Here is a 20,019-nt window from a genome sequence, read left to right on the forward strand (position 1 = left end):
ACTGCAAATCATTCAACTGCAAAAAATATGATGAGTCACATGCCGATGCAAATCCATTCATCCAAAGTATTTGCTCCACGAACAAGGAAGGAAAATCTCAAGCCGTATATTTATAAAAACGTCATTAGGCTCTGTTAATGATCAACGGGATCATTCGTATTGGTGAGGAAACACTGCTTTACTTTCCCTTTGTTTGGTCAAAGACAAAGCAGCCTAAAGACTTTTCAAACACTAACTCAGATAGATTGATTTCCCATACGAACGATCAATAAGCACCAAAACAAAACAGTACGTCAATTTCCAAAATGGTGGTGCGTGACGTCACGAGAACACGAATTATCAGTTGTGTAAGGAAAACCTAATTGGATCGGGACATCATTTTTCATTTCAAAGATGTGAGTGCATCAAATTGAGCCTGATCAAATCGCTAGACTTTAAAATGTACTGCCCTTGAACCGTATTGCATCCCGATAGATAGACAGCTAGATCGCTAGAAAGATAGATATGCTGTGACAATTCCCGAGAGGGGAAAGTTGCTGCTTCTTCTTTGAAATCTTTGATCGTAAAATTAGTCTTTTTTTTTTTTTAACCACAGCGATACTGATAACCTTGTAACCCATTTCTTGGTAGCTTTAACCCATCAGTTTGGGCAGTTTTAACCCCTTGCTCGATCAAAAACTTGACCCAATGTGCTGAGTTAGCAGTTTCACCCAAAAATGGGTTTTCTTTGACGAAGCAGTTTTGAAAGTGGACGTCAAGAAACTCTAACCATAAACACATAATATGTTTGGGTAGATATCTGCAGGTCAAGTAAATGTGGCCATTTTTTTCGATAAATAAAGTTGTAGCTGTGTCACAGCTCTCATTGTGTTAAAAGGTTGGAGCCTCCTGCTGAAGGCCAACAATTATTTGTGGCCAAAATCCTCTAATGCCACTCCTCAGTGTGTTGTATCCTTGACAACAGAACCAGGGCTCCACTGCCTCACACCGCAAAGAAGATTGAAGAGGAACATGCGCGCCAGGCAGTAAGTTCAGCAAAATCAAAATCACCGTCATATTAAGACTAGAGGCATTGTAGAAGCGGTAGAAGATGGATGGATGGATGGATGGATGGATGGATGGCATTGTTATGATTGCTGTTTGCTGGTTGGTTTGTTGATACCAAGACCAGAATAGCAAAAACCATATCGACAATTTCCGTGAAATTTTGCAGAAGCTATGAATACATTCAAATCTCTTGCCAGCCAGGATTACATATGCAGATGAATTCCATTTCTCTTTCTCCATTTCAAATCATAATAGAACAGGAATAATAACGTGGGAGGAATTCTGGGAACCTGGAGAAAACCCACGCAACAACAGGGAAAACCTGCAAACACCACAATGAACTGCCTCACAACACTGAAGCTCAGAATTGTAAGGCAGATGTCCTAACACTATTCCACTGTGCTGTCCAAAATGGTGCCTTTGCCTTAAATTCTGACCTAGAACCAAGACATCGTCTGCTAACATGTACCAGATGGACAAATAAACACAGTTAAAGTCCCTGGTGGCATTCTTTTAAAAAACATTGGTTAACCTCAGCAATTGCCATTGTACGTCGAGTACTAGTTTGTCCTTCCCAATGTACACAAAAAGACCAGTCAGCACAAAAGCCTTCAAGTGGCAAATGGTGTGTCCATGAGTCCTTCACAACTTAACTCCCAGCAGACAATTCCCGCTGCTCTCCTTCTGATGACAAGAAAAGCCGGCCGAACTTAATTTCTCGAGGCCGACGTGAACTTGCCACCAACTAGAGTGTCCCTTCAGCACACCGCCACAACACATAAGCTTTGTGTACTGTTCCTCACATCAGAAATGCTGCCAAATAGCAGCCTGGCAAAAAAACAAAACAAAATACTACCTCCTTGCCACAAAACACACTCACACACACACACACACACACACACACACACACACACACGCACACACGCACACACACACACACACACTATAAGAAAAACTCTTCAAATTTGTGTTAGTCATTAACTAGAACTTCCAGAATCCAACTCGTGTTGTCTGCTTGATCATGTCATGGTTCTGTTTTGTTTGGTCTTGTAGTAGGCGAGATGGAGTCAGTTTCCTCCAGCTCCGCACCTGATCATCATCATCATCATCGTCACCTGCCTTTGAAAGCAGCCATGCTGACAACCCGTTGTCGGATTATTCCAGCCTTGCTCACCACTCTCGTACCAAGGGCCTGAACTTTCGAGATGTTAGTGTTTGTATCGTCTTCATTGCCTTTTGAAAGCATTTTTCTTTTGTGCGTTTTGCAGGCGTTTTTGGCTGTCTCGTTTTCTTTGTTGAACTTTGTCAGTTTTGCAATCTATTTTTGTTAAACAAACCTTTTTGTCAACTCTTTCCGAGTTCACCATTCTGGAGTCCAATTCTGTCTAGAGCTTTTCGGAAACCTGAGAGCCTCATTGTTTGGACTTTGTCGGTCTTGTGTGGCACCATCGGGCGCCGACAGGTATGGCAGCCTCGGTCACACGCTCCCTAGTATTATCCCTGTTTTTGTCATTTTCGTTAGTTTTTGGCGACCCTGAGCGGCTTACTTACACGAGGGAAAAGTTGCTGCGCATTGGGGAGTCTACGCTCGGTCTTTTTTCACCAGCACACGAAAACCCACAAGGTTTTTCGGAGCTAATCGCGAGCGGAGCGGCCGCGCTGTACGGAGCATGGAAACGCCGCCGGAGGAGGGGGAAGAGAGCCGGCGTGCTCGTCAAGCTCCGGCAGCGCGGATTTCGAACCCCGCTCCCATCGATCCATCTTGCTAATCTATGATCTCTGCCAAACAAGATGGATGAACTTCTTCTCCTCACAAAGACCAACAAAACCTTTGCACGTTCTGCTGCGCTCTGCTTCACTGAAACCTGGCTCAGTGACCGCCACCCGGATTCCGCGCTACATCTACCCGGCTTCCGCCTTCTCCGAGCCGACCGCGACACGGAGCTATCAGGGAAATCGAAAGGTGGCGGGATTTGCTTCTATATCAACAAAGAATGGTGCACTGATGTCACGAAGCTCGACGCACACTGCAGCCCGGACCTGGAGTCGCTGTCTTTAAACTGCAAGCCATTCTACTCGCCACGTGAGTTCACCTCCTTTTTACTAATCGGTGTTTACATTGCGCCACAGGCTAACGCTAACGCTAACACAGCGATACAAACGCTAGCCGAACAAGTAAACAAACTCGAACTAAAATACCCAGAGTCACCCCTGATAATTTTGGGCGATTTTAATAGAGCACATCTTAACCGTGAACTTCCCAGATATAAGCAGCACATCGACTGTTTCACCAGAGAAGGCAACATTCTAGACCACTGCTATACAACAATCAAAAATTCATACCGATCGGTCGCCCGTGCAGCATTGGGTCTTTCTGACCACAATTTAATCCACTTAATACCTACACACAGACAGAAACTCAAATGTGCTAAACCGGTTGTTAAGACTGTGCAAAAATGGACAGATGAAGCAAAGCTAGCTCTACAAGAATGCTTAGACTGCACTGATTGGGGCGTCTTTGAAACTTCAACGGGCACACTGGATGAATACACAGACACTGTAACATCATACATCAGTTTCTGTGAGGACATGTGTGTACCAACGAAGTCCTTCCGCTCCTTCAACAATAACAAGCCATGGTTTACTCCCAAACTCAGGCAACTCAGGAAAGAGAAAGAGGCCGCATTTAGAAGTGGAGATCGGACACTGTACAAACACGCCCGAAACCAATTGACAAAGGAAATTAACATCGCTAAGAGAAGCTATGCAGAGAGGCTGAAAAACCAGTTCTCTGCTAACGACTCTGCATCTGTATGGAATGGGCTGAAAGCAATCACTAACTATGGAATGCCACCCCCCCCCAAACAGTGAACAATAAGGGTCTTGCTAATGAACTAAACATGTTTTTCTGCCGATTTGAAAAGGTCACCCCCATTTCCCACACACACCCACCTCTACCAGAAACCACTCTACCTACCCCCACACCCTCTTTTTCTCCACTACAGATCCACGAACAGGACGTGAGACGGCTCTTCAAGCAGCAGAAGATCAAGAAAGCTGCGGGGCCTGACAAAGTGTCCCCCTCCTGCCTGAAAGTCTGCGCTGACCAGCTGGCTCCGGTCTTCACACAAATCTTCAACAGATCTCTGGAGCTGTGTGAGGTCCCATCCTGCTTCAAACAGTCTACCATCATCCCAGTTCCCAAGAAATCGGCAACATCGGAACTGAACGACTATAGGCCGGTCGCCCTGATGTCTGTGGTCATGAAGTCCTTTGAACGCCTTGTGCTGAACCACCTAAAGAACGTCACCGTCACCCCTGCTGGACCCTCTCCAGTTTGGCTACCGGGCAAACAGGTCTGTGGACGACGCAGTCAACATAGGTCTGCACTACATCCTCGAGCACCTCGACAGCACAGGGACCTACGCAAGGATTCTGTTTGTGGATTTCAGCTCTGCGTTCAACACCATCATCCCGGAACTCCTCACCCCCAAACTTCCCCACCTCGGTGTGTCCCCTACGATCTGCCAGTGGATCCTCAGCTTCCTGACGGGACGGACACAACAGGTGAGACTGGGAGCAACAACATCATCAATACGCACCACCAGCACTGGAGCCCCACAGGGATGTGTCCTCTCTCCACTGCTCTTCTCTCTCTACACAAACGATTGCACCTCAACAGATCCAGCTGTCAAACTCATAAAGTTCGCAGACGACACCACGGTCATCGGTCTCATCAAAGACGGCGACGAGTCTGCGTACCGCCAACAAGTGGAGCAGCTGGAGCTCTGGTGCAGCCGACACAACCTCGGGCTGAACACGCTCAAGACTGTAGAGATGATCGTGGACTTCAGGAAACATTCTTCTCCACAGTTGCCCCTCACACTATCCAACTGCCCTGTGTCAACCGTCGAGACCCTCAAGTTCCTGGGAATCACAGTCTCCCAGGACATGAAGTGGGAAGTCAACACCATCTCCATCCTGAAAAGGGCCCGGCAGAGGATGTACTTCCTGAGGCTGCTGAGGAAGCATGGCCTGCCACAGGAGGTACTATGACAGTTCTACACGGCAGTCATCGAATCAATCCTGTGTTCTTCCAACACGGTTTGGTTTGGGGCCGCCACAAAAAAGGACAAAATCCGACTTCAACGGAAAGTTAGGACGGCGGAAAAAATCGTTGGCACCGCCCTACCCACTCTTGAGGACTTGCACACTGCAAGAATCAAGACAAGGGCACGGAAAACCCTCCTGGATCCCCCGCACCCTGCCCACCACCTTTTCCAGCTACTCCCCTCAGGCAGACGCTACAGATCCATGCGCACCAAATCCAGTAGACACTTAAACAGCTTCTTCCCTCTAGCCATTAACTCCTTAAACAGTCACTGACGTAGTCACTCTTCTTGTACTACAAATACTGCTACTGGTTACTCAAAAATGGTTCAATGATTTGTTGTTTACGATGATACTAATGCAGCGTGTTATACCGGAGACAAATTCCTTGTGTGTTCTACATACTTGGCCAATAAAGATGATTCTGATTCTGATTCTGACTTTAATAAATTTGTGTAAAAGATTTATCATTGTCTACATTTGTGGGATCCGCTTCTGTTCCGGAAATCGGCAGCCTGTGACAAATTACTTGGTAGCAGTCGACTCACAAGTCTTTCACGGTATCGATACAAGGGCATGGTGACAGGGGTGCTGGCTCCCAGAGGCTCAAAGTTACACTGTGCTGCTGTCTGCATGTTTTGTTTTTCTTTTTATTTGCCATTCTCTTCTTATGGCTGAAACGTAGATGCGGGCAGCTTTGGACCATGTTTGTTGCAGTATAGAATGACGAGAGTCTGCATCACACCTTAACGGCACAATCTGCAGCTAAAAGAAAAAAAAATCAGTTCATGTTTGATCATCTTTGTTTTCTCTCAACAACTGATTCACATTGCAGCAGAATGTGACACAACTTAAAAATACTGTGAGACGCTGAGGAATTCATATGCTTCCAGTCGCACGATGGACTGCCTTAGTTTTTATGCCCCGTAACATACTGTCACGTTTTGTTGTGTTTATCCCATTTTCCCACGGCGGACTAGGATTCTTTTCTGGTGACTGCCGTGGCAAATGTTTTTACCTTTAAAAATCTCGCCAGGCATCCACGGCACTCACAGCTTATCATCTTTTGCTCATCTTATGACTATCCCATTTTGTGGCCTGCCACGGGGCTGCCATGACAGCTGGGAAGACAGTGTAAACATCGCGTTGATTCTAACTGTAGCCCAGGAAAAGTAATAACACAATTTGGGTGTATGGTGCCAGGGAGATACTATTTTTAGACATAACCTATTTTGTTTGAGGATTTTCTGCTTTACTGCAACAAATGGCTTAACTCATCATTTTCCTAATGATTTCCACCCAACACTCTCGTACCCTTTAGCCTTACAGACTTCTTTAAAGTCCTTCCAATTTACACGGTGCAAAAAGCATGTATAACACCAAGAGGGATGTGATGAGAACCGTTTTTCCTAAAGCCTAAAAGTCGAGGGCTTTCTTTGAAAATATAAATTCAATTAAAATTTGGCTTGCTTATAAAGGAATATTAAAACAAAAATAGCCCGGAGTGCAGGCAGAAAATAGACAAAATATTTGATCCTCCAGAAAACAAAAAGAACTTGAGGCAAACGATGATTAATCCCAAACAGGCGGAATCCAAAACTGCAAAGTAACAAGCAATACTGCAGGTGACACAGTGACCTAAAATCTATCAGTGGCAACGGAACACCTCTCAACTACTAAATCTCAACTCACAAAGCAAAATGTGCTTGCCAGTATTCTCATTACATTTGTTTCTAGTGATTTCAACAATCTTTTTCTTTCTTTCAACAAGAGGCTACCAATAATGTCCACGTGAGTGTGTACAGACAAGCCAGCAACCAAAAATTGAAACAGCTTTGCTGAATATTTCTGAGTAAATTCCAATGCACATACACAAGTGTTGACATTATTATTCCTTCTGGAAGACGTGTACCGAATGATAAGCTCCCAACATGACAGTTTTCGTAATGAATGCTTGCCTACCCAGTCCAATCAGTGGTGAAATCGTCCCCTGACAGACAGAATGCAAATTGTGAGTCTATATGAAATGCCATGAACGACTCGCATGCCCTGAAAGGCCCAGCATTGGGTCATGAACACAAAAGCAAAGACTCTCTTGCTCAGTCGTCAGCTTCTGCTGTTCGGAACTTATAGCAACCACAGCAGAAGGAAAAGACGGCATCGCATTGTAAAAAATCCCTTCCTAAGGAGTAGCCTTATGCACCCAGCCATCCCTCCATTATCTCCTACTTGTTTTGGATGAGGCTGCATGGGCAGCAGCTTTGGCAAGGAAGCCCACAATTCTCTCTCTTTCTCTATCTCGAGCTAATTGGCCCAAATCGTCCGGGGGAATCACAAAGCAGTTTAGCCGGAAGATATTGTTACGAAATCGTGTCCTGGTTCGCCCATGGGACTTTCCCTCGGTGGGAATCACTCGGAACACCTCACCAAGGAGGCGTCCAGGAGGCAACCTGATCAGATGCCCGAGCCATCTCATCTGGCTCCTCTCAATGCGGAGGAGCAGCGGCTCTACTCTGAGCCCCTCCCGGATGACCGAGCTTCTCGAAGGGAGAGCCAAGACACCCTTGCGTAAGAAATTCATTTGGACCGTTTTTATGCGGGATCTTGTTCTTTTGGTCACGGGCTGTGGGATGTGACCAAAAGAGGGTAAGTGAGGGGAGGAATGTATGTCGACCCATAAATCAAGGGCTCTGCATTTTACGGACCCTCACGAGGACATGTGTGCCATGGATGGCCCTGACAGGGGCAGAAAGCCTCAGACAACTTAAGTCCTAGAATCTTTGGGACACACAAACCCCTCCAACATGATAAGGTGATGGCTTACGGAGGGGAAAAGTTTGCGTTATCATTTGAATATGCGCACCTCTGACATTGGCTTCCGGTGTGACTTTGAGTTGAATTAAGAGCAAAGTGACTTTGCAGAACTTTAAATAAGGTAAATATGAGGTATTTTGTTTTTGTGGCTCCATTGCAACCGCTGATGGACATTTTGCAAAACCATCATGCGTTTTGGGTAGAACAAAGTGTGTAAACTCGCCTTGTCAACACTTTCTGAAATCCTTGACACATCCTTGGTGTTGTTTCCCAGCACTTAAGATAAGATCTCCTTTATTTGTCCCACACTGGGGAAATTTACAGTCTAGAGCAGCAAGATTGTGGGTAGAAAGAAGAAAAACAAAGTGTTTGCATTCACAAAATAACAGTTGATTGACAGTTACAGTTTCAATCTTTATCTTCAGTTTCAAACTTGCATCTAAATGCCTAATACAGACAGAGTAGCTAAAGACAAATGTGCGCAAGCTTGTTTTTCAAGGGGCGATTTCAGCAGGTGCAGTGCCGAATTCAAGTGCTTTAAAAAGAAATAATTTCATTCATCATTCCTAATAGAACGCAATTTCTCCTAAATTTGTCCAACCACTGACTGCTCATAATTCACTTTATTCAGGGCCAAACATGGACAATTTTATTCATTTCCACACTCAACGTAAATGTCACCGCTCTTAAGCATTGATGACGGAAAGCAGAGCTTGGTCCTCGTCGCTTCAAGAAAAAATGTAAATGTTTATTCATGAACAACATTGTGAGTTACATTATGGCATTCAATCACAAAATTCAATATAAAGGTCACCAAAATGTGTTGCGAGAGAGATTAATATAAGAACTGAGAGTAAGGCAAGGTCTCTTGCAAAGTCACTCAGGACACTGAAATTACATTAACATGACATTAAAATGATGAACTGAAGATCCCTCTTGATAGTGACTGATTAAATCCATTTACAGCTAACATGCAAAAATACACACGCCCCTAATGAATACCAACAAGAAATACTTTAGCTGGAATATAAACCTAAGAGTGCTGTTTTTGCTTTCCTACAATGTGGCAGATTAGACAACCCGGTGCTTCCTTTGGAAAGGAGGCTACGGACCAAAACGAGCAAGTGAAGTCACATTTCAAGCTACATAATTACCCATTATTTGATCAAACTTCACAGGGTGCAGTCAACCGCTAATTAGACGACCGCAGTGTCAGTAAATACAATAGCTACCACAAAGTGACAACACTGGCATTCATCCAAATTATTATTTATTCCAAATTAACTGAGACGTGGACAGAAGGATGGATTCTGCCTCTCATCTGAAATGCACATGAGTGGACCGGGTCCACAATGGACAATTTTGGCCCGAATTCAGTTGTTGACTTGCGGACGCAAACAATTTCGAAGTTGAACCATGAAGAAAGGACAAGTCCTTTCCAATATATCTGCTATCTCCCTCCCACCCCCCCCCCCACCCCCCCATAAAAATGATAATACTGTAATGCTGAGGATAATGGCAGCTGTTGATAACAGGACATTCAGTTTTTAAATAGGAGCAAAAAAATGTCAATGCTTGAAATGCCATATTTTAATTAATGTTCTAATCCTGAAAGGGCACTCTTTTGTTTTATATCATTCTGATGATATTAAGGAGGAGTCATTTCAGAGTAAGGTCACAGCCTATGAGACTTTTACGGGCCATTGTTTAGTTGCAGCCAGCCTGGAAGTTCTTAATGCTTTTCTCTTTTTTTTTTCCGCTAATGGAATTGAAAAATGTATTAAGAAACGGATGAGGTCAACAACCCCGGGTTGTTCTCTGAGAAGCCGACCAAAATGAATTATGTTCAGCCATGTTTTCTCTCCACCTCCCACTTTGTTGCAAGGATTAGTTTTCTCACTGCCCCCAGCCTCCGTCCATCCAGCCATCTTCTTCCACTTCCTCAGTCTCCTCTTGAATACAATCCATCTATCCAACCATCCATTTTCTGATCAGCTTATCCTCACGAGGGTCGCGGTCATCCTGGAGCCCATCCCAGCTGTCATCGGGCATTAGGCGGGGGACACCCTGACTGGTTGCCAGCCAATCGCAGGGCACACATAGACCAACAACCATGCGTGCTCACACTTACACCGAGGGACAATTTAGAGTGTTCCATTAACCTGCCATGCATGTTTTGGGAATGTGGGAGGAAACCGGAGTACCCGGAGAAAAGCCACGCAGGCACGGGGAGAACATTCAAACTTCACACAGGAATCGAACCCTGCACCGAGCCGTCTGAATACAATTCATCTCCTGGAATCGGACCCTCATTCTCCATTTTTCTTTTTTTTCTGTTAGTGTACTGACCGACGCTGCACTGTTTACCGAATTCACTCTCACACAGGCACAAGTGGACAATTAAGCCTTCAATAAACCTGACGTGTATCTGTAAAAAACAAAAAACAAAAAAAAAAAACGTCTTCATTTCATTCTATTATTTATTTCAACGGGACCATCCAAATTGATGAACTCTGGAACATTACCAACGTAAATGTGCCAAAGTTCGAATACAGCTACTGTCATTTTCATTCTTCGCCCCTTGGCAGGTGACATAAAACAGAGACAAGACATTTCAACCAGGAAGAATTATTAAAGGGAATAATTCACACTTTCACATTTGATCTACAGCCTAAAGTACGTGAGTGCAAGTAATATGTAACATGTTGAACTTATTACTGTAAAATATTTTTTTTCTGATAGCGTGTCTTTACTGTCAGAAATGGCAAAGGCTTTCATGTAATATAACAGCTTTATTGTAGTTTCATTTTCATTTTTTTCCTCTTGTAATTTATTCTGCAGTTGACATTTTTGTTGTGTTTTGTCTATTAGTCTCGGATTTTTTTTTCTTGAAATATTTCAGGAAATATTTAATCCTGTAAACCCCAGGGTGTTGTTTTTCCCCATAATATTACAACTTTGTCATGTAACTTCCTTGGATTTTTTATTGTAATATTACAATTTTAGGGATTCGATCATTGTCTGTTTTTTAATCAATATTTTGGCCAACTACAGAACTGTTTAAAAAAAAAATTGTGGCAGAAGTCACAGCAATATATGAAATGTAACCTTGTCTCTACAGTGGCATTAAAATAAATTACACATCACCAGAACTAATTATTTCTTACTGCTGCTTTAGCAACGCTTCCGAAAGGAGATCAGCCCAAGGGGCTGTAGCTGAGCTGGCCAATTTGAAGAAGCATGCAGAGAAGTGTTTGGCAAAAAAGATGAAACAGATGTTTGCACATGCTTTTAGTAAGGCTTTCTTTTCCATCATGAAATGCATTGAATAAATCCGTACATAAAAAGGTTGAGCATGATGGGGGTGTGCGGTTATTTTCCTCTGCAAACAATTGCAGCTGACCCTTGGTTGAATCGGCATTTGCAGAGGGCTTTGGCAGCACATGATTTTCCAGGAGGCTTACCTAAAAACTGAATGATGGCAGGCTTGTTGACAACCGCGTTATAAATCAAACACGTCGCGAGGAGCCAAAAAAATAACCAAGCTTCATGTTCTCGTCCCCCATGCATTCTCGAAGCTTGCATAGAGATAAACATGCAATCTTTCAAATCCTGTGATCACTTCACACTCGTAAGAATGATTAAATCATTGGTGGAGGGGAACAAAAAGTAAAAACAAAAAGGAAACATTTCTTTGCCAAGTCCAGACATTCCCCCTGAGATATGTGGTTGTTTGTGCGCTTGTGAAAAATCATTCTCTCCGTGGAAGTAATGTGCACGTAGCCTCCACCAACACCAACCAAGCAAAGATGTGTGAAAAAAAAACAAAAAACAAACAAACCTGAATGGCCTAGAAAACTTTTGAGGCTGAACTCAAAGAGAAAAGAATATCTTTTTGGTACATCTCTCGAAAGAGTTAACACATTTAAATGTGGCGCACAAGAAACAGTATTTCAAGACCCTGTATAGTGAATTCAAAGGCACTGTATGTTTGTAAATAGATCACGCAGGTTTGAAGATGGCGCGACTCAAAATATTAAAAATGAATAATAATTGATCAAGGATTCAATTAAATTTTTCAAAATTACTTTGCCCTCATTTTTTTTGTCAAGCACATCAGGTTTTCATGATTATAATCATCATCATCATCATATATGTATGTAATGTCATAACATAATCAGTAATTCTTATGAATTAAGGGTTTAGGTTCAGCAACAGCTGGAATTTGGCGACAGCGGCATTCAGTGACGCATTTGGGTCACCCCTCACCGACTACATAAGAAATTCAGGGCTTTCTTTTTCATCAGTGGTTATCCGGCACGATTGTGTAAGTGGCTAGCTTGCTATGCCTAAACCCCAAAACACATCTTTTCTTTGTATAATCTGCTGGAACGGCCGCTTTCGAGCGCCTCATTGTCCGCCATGAGTGTGAACAAGACACAAGAAAGAAAGAGGAAGAGCAGGGAGGGAGCAAAAGTGACCGCAAGATTCCTATTTCAAACCCTCTCCAGAATAAGCACACTAAGGTCATTTTAATTAACCGATATTAATTCAGCACGGTTTGTTTTAGACAAGTGGTTCATGCTTGACAATTACTAATTGGCGCTCAATCAGAATACCTTATTAAAACCTTTGGTTTTAATGTGAATCAGACTGAGAATGCAACAGACTCATTAGCTTCAGTTTCAAAGAAGTTTTCAGAAAACAATGTGCAAATTGGTTGCTGTCAAACTGAAGCCAGATAAATAATTGCAATTTGATTTAAAGGGAAATGAAGCTAATTGTTGATATATATACCTGATATATATACAGGTATATATATCAACTAATATACATACCTGATATATATACAGGTATATATATCAACTAATTAGCTTCATTTCCCTTTAAATCAAAGAGCAAACCATTTTGCTTTAATATCTGTGAAGGAAATGTTAATTTTCATAAGCCTCTTTTCATTTGAGGGATAAACCTCTATTCGCATGGTGTTGTTTTTAAAAATTCATTGACTTTTTGCTCCATTAAAAGGGGGGGGGGCTACAGAATGGGGGCAATATTTAAGATTCATTCCTTCTTTGTGTGTGTGCGCGCGTCCATCCTTTTTTTTTTTTTGGTCTTACAATCATACGGGACTGTAAAGGCGAAAAGAGAGGATAACACACCACAGCGGGGTACAAATTACAGGCAGTCGCTATGCAAAGACAAATAAGCCGCCACGAATGACATTTGCAGTTTTAAAGCAGGGTCTGAGCTTGAGGCAAATATGCAGACATTGTGCATCAGCAAATTTTGCAGGTGTTTGTGTGTGCGTATGTGTATGCATATATATATATATATATATATATATATATATACATATATATATATATACATACTGTATATATTAGAGCTTTCAAACAATTAAAATATTTAATCTAATTAAAAATGCAACTGTCAATTAACTCAAATGAACTAAAAATTCATCGTGATTACTCACGCATTTTTTATCGTTTCTGAATTTCCTCTTATATTTTTTGTCCTATTTTTCCCCATTTTAATGCTCTCATCAACATGGAATCATGAATCCGTTTTCTATGTGCAAAATGCAAATATTTACTGAAATAACAATTTCGATTTTCAATTTTACATGACATTTTTCACTTGGAGCAGTTATTCACACAAAATCTCTCACACAATATTACTGTCCATCAACAACAGTGAAAAAAATATTTTGTCACACAACAGCTGCTTTAACAGCTCTTTTTATGGAATCAAAACAGAGCAATATAACATTATAAAGTGCACATCTAAGGTCAACTAGTACTCAGCCTATAGTGGATTTAAGCCATGGTTGCATACTTCGTTTTTCTCAAGTTTGCTTTGAACACAGCAGTCAGGCTTTGTTGATTCTGTTGGTCCTTCTTGCGCGCAAGTCTCTCTACGGTTTTGTGTAGACATCATTTCGGATGACTACACTTGGTTCGATGACAACGCTGGAGACGTTTTATTTTCAGTGTGTTCGCTCGGTCGCTAACACTGCACCGCTGAACTCTCAACGTGCCTCCACCCGCTTGATTTATATGGACACGGAACACTGAAACCTTCCACACAAAATAGTTCCAAACAAGTAACAATCGCGTCAGTGGCATACATCATATTCGACAGGCTACCTGCTCTTTATTCACCAGAGGCTCATCAACCTAGTCTCTTATTTCTCTCCCGAAACAGTGTCTTCTCCCGCTTGGTGTACCTTAGCCTTCTCCGCTACGTACAATCTCTGTACACAGCTTGTTATGGAGGCTCTCGCTGGCAATACGCAGTGGAGTCGTTCGATGCAATGCGAATGATTTCAGCTTGAGTCGAGCTGTGGACAATGTTGACAGGCTTGCATGCAGTAGCCATACATTTAGCGATGGATTCAGCAAATTTCTTCTTTGTCGTGTCATCCATTTTCTTCACTTTGAAATGATCCATAGCTGTCTGTCTGAGACAAGTACTCACGTCAGCTGTGTGCTTGGCCATTATGTGGTATTTCAGACTCGACGTGCCATGATGATAGCTCAGTTTACGACTGCAAAACATACAACTAACTTTACAAGTAACTTTGGTCTTGTCAGTGGAACAATCTGGCAACTTTTTAAAAGTAAACTTTCCATTCATAAACTCTTTAAGTATCCGTTTCCGGTGTCTCGCGCTGCCGTGGCTAGCAAAACAGACATGGGCGTGGACCTCTGCAGCGTGCTTGTTGTTTTGTTTCTGGTGTATTTATAGAGCAACGTAACATCCGCTGTGATATGTGCCGCGTTAATCTCGCGAGAAAATGATTTATCCCGTTAAAATTCATTTAAATTAATGCCAAGAAAAATGCGCTAAACTGACATCTCTAATATATATATATATATATATATATAATATATTAGAGCTGTAATATATATATATACACACACACACACAAACGCCTGCAAAATTTGCAAAATTTGCTGATGCACAATGTTTGCATATTTGCCTCAAACTCAGACCCTGCTTTAAAACTGCAAATGTCATTCATGGCGGCTTAATTGTCTTTGCATAGCGACTGCCTGTAATTTGTACCCCGCTGTGGTGTGTTATACTCTCTTTTCGCCTCTACAGTCCCGTATGATTGTAAGACCAAAAAAAAAAAAAAGATGCAGGCGCGCACACACACAAAGAAGGAATGAATCTTAAATATTGTCCCCGTTCTGTAGCACTCCCCCCCCCCCTTTTAATGGAGCAAAAAGTCAATGAATTTTTAAAAACAACACCACGCGAACAGAGGTTTATCCCCCAAATGAAAAGAGGCTTATGAAAATTAACATTTCCTTCACAGATATTAAAGCAAAATGTTTTTTTTTAACTCCCATTCACCAATATTTCTAGTAAACAATTTCAGAGTTTCAGAAAGCGGGTCAGTTTCTCAGGGAAAACAAAAGGCTTATCTTAAACTCTATTAATAGTAGGGTACTAGCGTAATGGACTGTCCATCCACAGGGGACAAATCAATATGCTGATTACAGAGTGCCTCGCAGTAAAAAAAAAAAAACAACCAAAAAACGACATACTGTATACAGTATGTGTATATCTATATATCTATATATCTATATATATATATATATATATATATATATATATATATACTGTATATATATATACTGTATATATATATAGATATGGGCGGCCCGGTAGTCCAGTGGTTAGCACGTCGGCTTCACAGTGCAGAGGTACCGGGTTCGATTCCAGCTCCGGCCTCCCTGTGTGGAGTTTGCATGTTCTCCCCGGGCCTGCGTGGGTTTTCTCCGGGTGCTCCGGTTTCCTCCCACATTCCGAAAACATGCATGGCAGGTTGATTGGACGCTCTAAATTGTCCCTAGGTGTGAGTGTGGGCGTGGATGGCTGTTCGTCTCTGTGTGCCCTGCGATTGGCTGGCAACTGATTCAGGGTGTCCCCCGCCTACTGCCCGAAGACGGCTGGGATAGGCTCCAGCACCCCCCGCGACCCTAGTGAGGATCAAGCGGTTCGGAAAATGGATGGATGGATATGTAGATATATATAGATATATACATAGAGACAGAGAAAGAGAGAGAGAAAAACACACACACACACACTCACACACACACGCACACACATGGTGAGCGACTGGTTAACACGTTGACTTCACAGTGCACAGGTGCAGGGCTCGATTCTGACTCCGGCCTTCCTGTGTGGAGTTTGCATATCTTCTCTTTGCCTGCGTGGGTTTTCTCCAGGTACGCCGGTTTCCTCCCACATTCCCAAAACACGCATGGCAGGCTAGTGGAAAACTCTTAATTGTCCCTAGTTGTGACCGCGAGCGCGAATGGTTGTTCGTCCACGTGAGCCCTGCGATTGGCTGGCAACCAGTTCAGGGTGTGCCCCGCCTACTGCTCGATGACAGCTGGCATAGGCTCCACGAAATTAATTATAAAACTAATAAATACGCCACTAAAATGAAGCATTTTCGAAAAAATGTAAACTAATAAACATGCTCCGAAAATCTTTCAAGGAACTGAATGTAAATAACAAAAGTCAAAACAAGATAAAATTAACAGGAATTAAATAATCCCACACGATTATAGGTTGGTTTTAGGAAATATGTTTATTTTGATAAAAGAAAACATAACATAAAGGGTTGGTTATATTTGATTCATATTTATCGAGTGTATTCCCCAAACTCGATTCCAAATTGTTTTTTTAAGTTAGAATTTCAAAATCGTTACTTATTACAACAATAAAACGTGTAGAAATAAAATAAAAGTGTAAATATTTTGTAAGAATCACAAAAATAGACTGCATTTGGATCTGTGTTGGATGTGTGCAAGAAAAGTATTTATGAATCCTTTCAGTTATTGATAGCATTTACGTTTATCGTCTATATTGCTGAGCTGCCTTCCTTTCCTGGCTCATACACTGAATAATTTTTTGTGTGGAATTCACACAATTTTATTTCAGCAAGTGGTTTCACGAAATGAAATCATCTGGATCCAGGTAAAAATTTGAAGTAGACTATACATCTAGTTCAAAAATGTATCTGGATCGAGATGATTTAAAAAGTCAAAACTTATTTTTTTTCCCCTGTACATGTGATTTTTTTCTCCGTCAAGGAGCACTGACCTCTAGCTTCAAACCAATGTGTGTGGGTGTGTGTGTGTGTGTGTGTGTGGGTGGGGGGGGGGGGGGGTGACAGATAAGCCACATGTGCATGTGCAAAGAAAAGCTGCCACAAGGCACTCTAAGCCAGTTAAAAATGTAAAGCTCCATTTGACGGGCAGACGAACGCAAGGCGGACGTCATCAACGGTGCACATGAAGCAAGTGCTTCTCTTCATGGGAACGGAGGAAGGCACATGAAAGCTTGTGTGAAAAGTAGCGCTATGTTTTTCATGCCGAGCAAATTTCCTGTTTTCTTTATCATATTTGTGCATCTCCCACTTCCCTTTTTCATGGACGGCGAAGGAGATGTTCCCGCTCCTGTTTCCTTGCTCCTCCGTAGTTTGCTCCCTGAGCAGTTGTACGGCAGGAACAGGAAAACAGCAAGATTGCGTAAACAAACAAGCATAAAGGATGCATCATGGGAGACATTAAGGGGTTTGTTTTTATATTGATGTGGTAGCAGGTTGACGAACAATCCAAAACTCATTCCGGGATTGACAAAATTGGCTTAGACACTCATGTTCCCTATTCAAGTTGTCCGAATGGATTTGCTCACAGCTTTTCCATTGAGCGTTACAAGAATGACAAGGACTGCTACACATTCATGTCAGTGACGAGAAATGTGGCCAAGTGCCAAAACTGGGGCACTCTGCACATCCGGCAAGGAACGGGAGGCCATGTAGGCCACGGAGCAGACCCGCACTCTGAATACGAAGTCAACCGGTGTCAGGCTATAATGTACTCCCTCTGACTCCCCGAAAAGAAAGGGCCCGCTTCCTCCGTCGTGTGGACACAAGGCCAGCCAGGAGTCGGCCTGACTGGCTTTGATTTCATTGTTTGCGTGTGAAGGGGGATGACATTCACTACGTCCCTGTCCTCTCCACATTTGGGGCAGTTTGGTCTTTCCAACATCCTGCCAGGGGAAGGGTGCCAAATTAAGGATGCTGCGACAAGCCATCTGGCTCAGCTTCCGATGTTTAAATCCACTATCCCGGCCTATTTTCTTCCTGTACCTGCCTCACAGGAACACTCTTCCTCTGCTGTGATCCATTTATGCCTGCCATCATTTTTAGCACCGTCCCCCTGCTGAGGACACATCTAGTGTGAGTGATGAAATTTCAATGATGAGGCAGTTAAAATTTCCCTTTGAGTACAGAAAGTACAAAAGATGAGCGTTCCTGTGATGGCTGCAAAGGTCCCAAAACTGTCAAACCGCAGTACCTCCCCAAAGGTTGCACTTTCAAGTGCGCTAGTTATCCAATTCCTTGAGACCGTGCTCACATATACAAGTCTACGTTGCTGAGAGGTAAATCACTGAAGCGGGTAGCGCTGAAGTGAAGGAGAGAGGCCAAAGTGAAGCCTGCTGGGTCAACAGCATGCTTAATGCCTAAACGGAGGCAAGCGGGTCATTTGACCAATTTTTCCCAGTGACCCCTTATCTATGAATACCAAGCATCTGTACATGACGAGACAAGAAGTGTGTTAGGTTAAGTGTGCGTATGCCACCAAATTACAATCATCCTGCTGCCTGCAACTGGGAAGCAATTGGAACACAATAGCAAAGGTGGCTCTCATTCTGAGTCTTCTAATGATGCTTGTTGCTAAGCAACATAGTACTTTGGAGCATTGTAATGCTCACAAAACAGTCCCCGTGTTTAGGATTCGGTTTCCATTTGGACGTGTGTGGAATGGCCAAGCGATAGAAGTTCAAGATGACAGAAAAATATTCCTTGGTATGTGATGGTTGGATTTGAATATATTCCCTGGCTGTTGTAGAGTTTGTTTTCAAGATTTCTAATTGACATTGACACAACGTCTGTGAAGTTGTGGACTCATAAAAATGGCAAGCAATGCAGACACGTGTGTCTAATTGTGCAAACCTTTACTCAGGCACGGCGCTCGGCGTACGCTGATCATACACCAATAGTTGGGAGGTGGGGGGCACCGCAAAAAAAAAAATAATAAAATTTTAAAAAATAAAACAAATTGAGCTCGTAAATAAGTAAATAAAGGTTTGTAAAGTATATTAATAAATATATGTCATACAAAAATAACGCAGGCCTATTTACGCCAAAAAAAAAGTTTAATCTCCTGTATGGACATCTTGGCCTACCTTAGGTGGCGATTTCGTTATACAACGCTGTTGTGGAAAAGTGGTGTCCTGCATACTGATTACACTATGAAAATGAAATGGAATGTTACAAAACAAAATTGTTTCATATGCAATGACTACGCCGACATTTTCCAGAGGTTTATGGGTCAAGGGCGAAAATTGGCGAAACTCTAATTTTGGGGGGGAAAAAAAGCGATTTTCAGGCTGTGGAGATTCCTCCCTTTCGTATTCACGATTTTCACATTATGTCCAGAATATTTATATAGGGCCTTATCAGTCCTGGTCCACAAAGGTACAATTTTGACATTTTCATGTACCTGTACAGTGAAACTCCTCGACAACAAAATCATGTTTGCAGCAAGAAAATTTTCACAACAGGGGGTGTTTCACTGTAGCAAATTTGATCTCAGATGTAAGCACACACACACACACACACACACACACAAACAAACGCATGTGTACACGCATTACACAAACGTATGTGCACTCTATTTTTATTCCAATACAGTAATCCCTCATTTATCACGGTTAATGGGGACCAAAATCACCCGCGATAAACGATAATCCGCGAAGTAGCGTCCAATTAACATAAAATAAAATCTTTTTTTTTAAAGTCCGCAAACGGTCCACGAGAAGCTGCAAAACAACATCGAGTCACATAGAGCAACATATAAAGTACTGTACTCCATGTATATGTAAAATAAATAAATAAATAAATAAATGAATTTTAATGTTTGAAAAAATCCGCGATGCACTGAACTCACGATAAAC

At 42.4% G+C, this 20,019-nt stretch overlaps 1 protein-coding gene across 2 annotated transcripts in view; it reads right to left on the minus strand.

Annotated features, from left to right (window-relative positions):
- Positions 1–20,019, minus strand: part of flt4 (fms related receptor tyrosine kinase 4) — a 73,724-nt gene that overhangs the window by 43,087 nt on the left and 10,618 nt on the right. The gene's annotated exons all lie outside the window — the stretch shown is intronic.

Source organism: Hippocampus guttulatus, chromosome 2 (assembly GCF_054856545.1).
Source record: "Hippocampus guttulatus isolate MCC_2025c chromosome 2, RoL_Hgut_1.0, whole genome shotgun sequence".
NCBI lineage: Eukaryota > Metazoa > Chordata > Actinopteri > Syngnathiformes > Syngnathidae > Hippocampus > Hippocampus guttulatus.